Consider the following 8216-nt stretch of genomic DNA (forward strand, 5'->3'; position numbering starts at 1 on the left):
CCATGAAATCGATGCCCCATACATCAAACAGTTCCACTTCAAGAATCCCCTGTAAAGGCATTTCATTTCTCCTCGAAATATTACCAGTTCGCTGACATCTATCACAAGCCTTGACAAAAACATTGGCATCCTTGAATAATGAAGGCCAATAGAAACCACTTTGTAATACCTTGGCCGCCGTTCTTGATGCTCCAAAGTGCCCTCCACATTGTTGAGTGTGACAGTGATTAAGAATGGATTGCATCTCTTCTTCAGGAACACGCCTTCTGATAATCTGATCAACACAGTGCCTATAGAGAATAGGTTCCTCCCAATAGTAGTGTTTCACCTCAGAAAAGAATTTCTTTAATTGCTGCTTTGACATTTCAGGAGGCACAATCTTGGCAACCAAGAAGTTCACTATGTCAGCAAACCAAGGGACAGCTAAAGTCTCACTTACCCCAAACAACTGCTCATCAGGAAAGTGATCATTGATTTGCACTGCTTTCTTATTTTCAGTCTCCTCCACCTCAAGTCTAGAGAGATGATCAGCTACCACATTCTCGCTGCCCTTCTTGTCACGAATCTCCATGTCAAATTCTTGAAGCAAAAGAATCCATCTAATCAGGTGGGGCTTGGCATATTTCTTTGACATCAAGTATTTAATGGCAGAGTGATCAGTGTGGACAATCACTTTGTTACCAATTAGATACGGTCTAAATTTATCACAAGCAAACACAATGGCTAGCAACTCTTTTTCTGTAGTAGCATAATTCAGCTGAGCATCATTTAGAGTCCGACTAGCATAACTGCTCCCACTGCATAGTCACTGGCATTGCACATCAACTCGAAAGGCAATTCCCAATTCGGAGCTATCACAATTGGAGCAGAAATAAGCTTTTCTTTCAAGAATTTGCAAGCCGTCAAACATTCAGCATTAAAATCAAAGACAACTCCGTTCATAAGTAGATTTGAGAGAGTCTTGGACACTATAGAGAAATCTTTTATGAATCTTCGATAGAACCCAGCGTGACCAAGAAAACTTCTAACACCTTTGACTGAAACTGGTGGAGGTAGGTTTTCAATGGTAGAAATTTTTGCTCTATCTACCTCAATTCCCTCACTCGAAATTTTATGGCCAAGAACAATCTCCTCTTTCACCATAAAATGGCATTTCTCCCAATTCAGCACCAGATTTGCCTTCTCAAAACAACGCAGCATGTTCTCCAAGTTACCCAAACAGAGGTCAAATGATGAGCCAAAAAGAGAAAAATCATCCATGAATATCTCAATACACCGGTCTACCATGTCTGAAAATATGGCCATCATGCACCGTTGAAATGTTGCAGGGGCATTACATAGTCCAAATGGCATTCTCCTGAAAGCAAATGTGCCATAAGGACATGTAAAGGTTGTTTTCTCTTGATCCTCTGGTGCAATAGCGATCTGATGATACCCAGAATACCCATCCAAGAAACAGTAGTAGCTATGTCCTGCCAATCTGTCAAGCATTTGATCAAGGAAAGGCAAAGGAAAATGATCCTTCCTTGTTGCCTTGTTGAGCTTGCGGTAGTCTATACAAATCCGCCACCCTGTTATAGTTCTTGTTGGAATGAGTTCATTGTTCTCATTTTTCACCACAGTCATTCCACCCTTTTTAGGTACCACTTGCATAGGGCTCACCCATGCGCTATCAGAAATCGGGTAGATCACCCCAACATCCAACCATTTAAGAATTTGCTCCAATACTACTTCCTTCATGGATGGATTGAGTCTTCTCTGGGCCTCTATAGATGGCTTGCTATTCTCCTCCAATAAGATTTTATGCATCACTATCGATGGGCTTATTCCTCTAATATCTGCCAAGGTCCACCCAATGGCCAATTTATGCTCCCTTAGAACCCTCAACAGTTTCTCCAATTCTATCTTTGACAGGTCAGCGGACACAATTACAGGTAAAGTTTCATTCTCTCCCAAATAAGCATATCGCAAGTGATCTGGGAGGACCTTTAATTCCAACTGCGGTGGTTGCTGAATGGAGGTTAGCGGTTTATCAGTCGCATCTGCTAATTCTTGAAACTTCTTCCAATATGGTAAGAAAGAGTTGATCCAGTTTACACATTCTCTGATCTCAGCATCATCATCATCATCGCCCTCATCACCCAATAATACTGCCTCTAAGGCATCACTGCTCATCCTTCTCTTGGAAACTGCCTTTTCTATCACATCCACACTAAAGCAGCTGTCACTAGCCACCGGATACTTCATAGACTTGAAGACATTAAAGACCACCTCATCTCCTTGAACTCTAAGCTTAAGCTCTCCTTTGTGAACATCAATAAGAGCTTGGCCTGTGGCTAGAAATGGCCTACCGAGAATAATTGGTACATCTGTATCCTCCTCCATGTCAAAAACGATAAAGTCAGCTGGAAATATGAACTTATCCACCTTCACAAGAACATCTTCAATAATACCCCGTGGATGCGTCAATGATCGGTCTGCGAGCTGTAAAGTGACAGTTGTTGGTTTTGCCTCCCCCAAACCAAGTCTTTTAAACACAGATAAGGGCATCAGATTGATACTTGCCCCCAGATCACATAAGGCGTGCTTGCATTCAAACTTGCCAATGGTGCAAGGTATGGTGAAGCTCCCCGGATCTCTTAGCTTTTGGGGTAACTTCCTTTGTAAAATCACGCTGCACTCTTCAGTGAGTGCTACAGTCTCATAGTCCTCCATCCTCCTTTTCTTTGACAGAATCTCCTTCATGAATTTAACATAGCTGGGCATCTGCTCCAAGGCCTCAGCAAAAGGAATGTTTATGTGCAGCTTTTTAAACTCCTCTAGAAACTTAGAAAACTGTTTATCAAGTGTAGTCTTTCTAAGCCTCTGAGGGCATGGAACTCGAACTGGCTGCTCAATAACAACTGGCGGACTCTTTTCTGACTGCTGGTGGTCTTCAGTAACCCTTTTTGAATCAGACTGTTCACCCATCTCTTTATTCTGAACCATTGCCTATGGAGGTCTAGGCTACTCAGGTTGCTTCCCACTCCTCAGAGTAATTGCCTGAACTTGCTCCTTGCGGTTGACTTCAGTATTACTGGGCAAATTTCCCTGGGTCTGTTATTTAGCATATTGGCCAACTGCCCAACTTGTGTCTCAAGGTTTCAAATAGAGGATCTGGTCTCAGTCATAAATTGAGTCTGAGTATTAGTGAGAGTCAACAAGGAAGCTTGCAGTTCATTAGGCCTCTCAGGTGGAGGCATTGATTGTTGAGGCCTAGGCTGTTGTGATGACGAAGCTTGATGCATAGGTGGCTGAGGCATGTTATTCTGAAGTTGGCCCTGAAACTGAGGTTGTTGGCCTTGATTATTCTTCCACGAAAAATTGGGATGATTTCGCCACCCAGGATTGTAAGTATTGGAGAATGGATTATTGAGTGGCCTTTGAAAGTTTCCCACCGCTTGAACTTGAGCATGATCCATAGGAGTGTTATTATTCATACTGATAGGACACTGATCGACAGAATGAGCACCACCACACATTTCACACCTCACTGCCATCTGAACCGCATTAGCAGATACACTGCTCTGTTGTAACTGCTTTGTCAGAGAGGCTACTTGTGCTGTTAGAGCAGTGATTGCATCCAGCTCATGCACCCCAGCTACCTTTCTGACTCCTGATGATCTTTCCTCAGACCACTGATGATTGTTTGTGGCCATGTCCTCCAGCAGCTCATAAGCACCAGTTGCACTCTTACTCATAAACGTACCACCCGCTGCAGCATCAATAATGGTTCTGGTTGTAGGACATAAACCATTGTAGAAATTCTGTACTAGCATCCACTGTTCAATGCCATGATGAGAAAATCTTCTCAGGAGTTCCTTAAACCGTTCCCAAGCTTCATACAATGACTCTCCGTCATTCTGGCAAAAGTTATTGATCTCTCCCCTCAATTTAGCATCTTTGGACGGAGGGAAGAATTTAGACAAAAATTTATGAGCTAGATCTTGCCAGGTGACAATAGAGTTTGGCTGGAGCGAGTTCAACCAACTTTTAGCTCTGTCCCTCAGAGAAAATGGGAAAAGCCTAAGCTTGATTGCATCATCACTCACCCCATTATATCTGAAGGTTCCACACAACTCCAGAAAATTGGACAAATGGGTGTGAGGATCTTCAGAAGGCAACCCATTGAATTGCACAGAGGACTGCACCATTTGTAGAATAGCGGGCTTGATTTCAAAGTTGTTGGCCTCTACAGCTGGTGGGCGTATACTATTTTGTACTTCCGTCAGAGTGGGTAGCACATAATCTCTCAGACTCCTCTCAGCATTGTTCTGAGTCTGACCCCCTTGTACAACTCTAGGAATTAGAACATTCCTGCCATCCCCTTCATTCTGTGCCATCTTCACAGATTTCTGGGCCTTCCTCTTGTTCTTTCTGATTTGCTTGCAAGACTTTTAAATCTCAGGATTCAGAGGAACAAGTGTGTCTTTTCCTCTTTTGCCACGCATATACCAAAATTCACCTGAGATAGACAAATTAAGCAACTGAACAGATTAGAAACAAGAGAAATTAAAATCAAATTAGAATAAAAATTAATTAGACTGATATTGATAATTATTTTCAGACCCCGGCAACGGCGCCAAAAACTTGTTGCGATATTTTTTTGCTATGCAAGTGCACACAGTCGCAATTTGTAATAAAATGGTAAAAACCAAGTATCGTCCTCAATGACTGATTTATCAATTACCAGTCAATTAATTTCTTGTTCTATTTGATGAATTAAAATTCTTGATTTTTGTAAACACAACAAAAGAAACTATAAAGTGCAGAAACAATAATTGAAAATTAAATGGAATAACAACTAATGGTAAAACTTTTAATTTAATCACTGAAGAAACAATTAGGATATTTAATCTCATCAACTATCCTCCCTATTATTCCCTAATGCAAAGTATGAGTTCTTCTTCTTTTTACCTAATTCAATTAACAAGTTGATACAGTAGCCTATAATCATACTATGAATTATAAACTCAACCTAGGTGACAATTTCCTATATTTCTATGGTAAATTGAACCACATAGGTAGCATTAATCTCGACAACTTAATAAACAGTTACACAATTAATTCAGATACTTTCGTTCTAAATTAGAATTATGTCTAATATAACCACAGAAGATTTAAATCTCACTTCTCAGATTTTGACTTAAAAACATATGTATTTGACTATAGATGGCCAATCAATAATCAATCTATAAAAACACGTTATATGGAATTGAAGAAGATTGAAGAAGAAGAAAATTGAAATTACATTAGTTCATAACAGGGATTCATGTGATTCAATTAAACATCCTAAACAGAAAATTAGTTCATAATCATAATGCTAATCACAACAAAAATTAAAGATAACATCAGGAAGAAGAAGAAAAACATGTAAAAATACTCTAGGTCTTCAGCCTTCAAAACCAGCATTCATCCACAATCCGTACGTCTGTCTTCTCTCCTCTTTTTCGCCATATTAAAACCTAGGAATCAAATTTTAAGAGAGGCGGGCCGCGACTCTACATACACTATGCCGCGGCCCGTGTCTAAAATTATGGGCAATTTGGTCTCTTCATGCCGCGGCCCTGATCAGCCATGCCGCGGTCCGTGTTGCCTAATTCAGGGTTAAAGCCCATCTATACCGTGACCCTCTCTAGCCATGCCACGGCCCGAGGATTTCCAACAAAACATTGGTTCTGTTTCCCACCTAGCCGCGGATCTACTTTGCTCATGCTGTGGCTCTTAAGGGATTTCTCAATTTTTCAAGTTTTCATCCCAAAAATTCACCAACACTTCCAAATTATGTTGAGAACCATTCTTTCTTGAAATATGATGAAAAACTTGGTTATTTCTTCCCTTTCTTTTACATTTTCTTCCAAGTGCTCAATTCTTCCTGATATTCACAAAGACAGACAAACAAAGCATAAACCCGCACTAAATGAAAGAAAAAAAAAATAAAAGACTACTAAAAACATCACCTAAACATGACAAAAACTAGACTCAACAACACTAAAGAAACTCAGTTGACACAGGTTCATCTGATCTTGAGTGTAAATCCATAAATCATAACTCTAAGTGGATTAGGCTATTACCAACATATTGGGGATGAACCACTATAAAAATCATCAGTGTCATTTTTTCTCTTGAAGGTTTATTGTAGTTTTGATGTTTACTCGTCGTTGGCCAAAATCGTGGTCAACATTTTCGTGCTTTCATTGAGAGCATGAAGAGAAAAACACACAATTACCATATTATTACGGAGCCTAAGAAAACCAATGTGGCCTCCAAGAAGCCAGGTTCATCTAAAGAGCCTGCTAGTTCAGAAGTTCCTGGCCCTCAAGACCATGAGAATGAGCCCAGGGTCTTTCTCGAGGAGATGACTCCAGAGGTTGAACAACTCCAGGAAGCCATGGGGGCCTTCCAAGAGGAGATGGCGTAATTCAACGCCTGGCAGGAGTCATTCGTTGAAGAGATGGCCAGACAGAAAGCTACGTTTGAGCAGCAAAGACGGGAGATAGACGCAAGGAGCGAAGAGATCAGGCAATGGCAGGAGGAGGCCGATAGGTGACACCGCGAGGCTGCACTCACTCTGGAGGCGGCTACGCAGTTGACCCAGGCCAATGCCCAAGTTGCAGCACGAGGAGAAGCTACCCAAGGAGCAAGGACTACCGATGCTGGTCGAAAAACCACTGACAGATCAAATTCTCGAGGATCGAACAGAAGCGGGAGCAACCCTCCTGGTCGGGAAGATGATGGGGTCCGATTTGGCACTGCCTCAACTCAAAGGGGGAACTCTAGAACCCCCTCTAGGAGCCACCGATCAAAAACTTCTAAATCCGGAAGTCACCGATCGGGCAGTGAAAAGACTCCACACGGGCAGGAATAAACCAGAACTCCTCGAGGTAAAGAAACTACGCACTTCAAAGAAGGGCATGGTCGTGATGAAGCTGATAGTCATCACACCAACCAATCAAAGGAAAAATATGGCAATGACCAGCAAGGAGGAAAGACTGCCCGGCATAGACAGGGAGGCCACCACTGCATCCCAACCAGCAGCGCAGTGGGAAAGAGCATGTCCCATGCGGTAAGCCTTAGTTTCATGAAAGAATTTTGTAGGCAGTTCAGCGCTGCCCGGACCCCTCTGGTTTATGCAAATCACTTGGCAGATATCAAACAAGGGACAGATGAATCTCTCAAAAACTACATAAAGAGGTTCATGAGAGAAGCCAACCGAGAAACTGCAGTTGGAGAAGAGGGGAAGATGGTTGTCATATCTTCAGGTATAATCTATCGGAGTCCTTTGTGGGACAGTATTCAGCGCAATCCAATTTCAACACTACAACAATTTCTTGACCGGGCAGACAAATATATGAAATTGGATGACGCGATTGAGAAAGGAGAGAAAAGCCTGAACAATCTGGGCGGATCAACTGATCCTCCTAAGAATGGTGGAAATGGACAAAGTGGTGGGAAGAAATGTGGAAATAACGGGTTTGACCTCCATGAGGAAAAGAAGGCGAAGTTAGGAACAAACGATAAGCCAACTAAGTATGAACCTCGGTTCACCAATTACACCACTCTTTCGGCCATCCGAGCAGAAATATATCTGGCGAGTCATTAAGAGGTTCCCTTTCGGAAACCCCCACCCATCAAGAAGGAGAGGAGTAAGAGAGACTTGAATAAGTTCTATCGTTTCCATGGAGACTATGGTCACGACACAAATGAATGCAATCATCTCAAAGATGAGATAGAATTTCTCCTCCGGTCAGGAAAATTAAAAAATTATCGAGCAGAAAAGACCCAAGGAGAGGGAAGTAACAACAATCTTAGGTTTAAGCGACAACGATCTCCACCCTTGCAACCCGAGCCTGTGGACTTCACTCTAGACACTATATGTAGGGGTCCACGTCTGGATGGGGATAGCAACAAGGCAAGAGAAAGATATGCTCGAATGCTTCGACATGAGTTGGACGCAGCATCGACGTCTAAAGTCATGACTGTAGAGGAGCGACCTCCAAAGAACCCATGGTATGAAAGTGAGTCTCTCACTTTTACTGAAGATGATGCACGACATGTGAGATATCCTTATAATGACCCCCTCGTCATTACAGTCAAAATAGCAAACATGAAGGTGAAGAGATGTTTGGTTGATACGGGGAGCTCTGTGAACATCATTTACAAGTCATCTTTTGAAA

At 42.1% G+C, this 8216-nt stretch overlaps 1 non-coding gene across 1 annotated transcript; it reads left to right on the forward strand.

The window, feature by feature from the left end:
* The first annotated feature begins 3828 nt into the window (after positions 1-3828).
* Positions 3829-3935, forward strand: LOC133833719 (small nucleolar RNA R71). Its single transcript, XR_009893086.1, has one exon. It is a non-coding gene; the product is annotated as a small nucleolar RNA R71 (small nucleolar RNA).
* The last annotated feature ends 4281 nt before the right edge of the window (positions 3936-8216 follow it).

The sequence above is a fragment of the Humulus lupulus genome, chromosome 4, assembly GCF_963169125.1.
Source record: "Humulus lupulus chromosome 4, drHumLupu1.1, whole genome shotgun sequence".
Classification (NCBI taxonomy): Eukaryota; Viridiplantae; Streptophyta; class Magnoliopsida; order Rosales; family Cannabaceae; genus Humulus; species Humulus lupulus.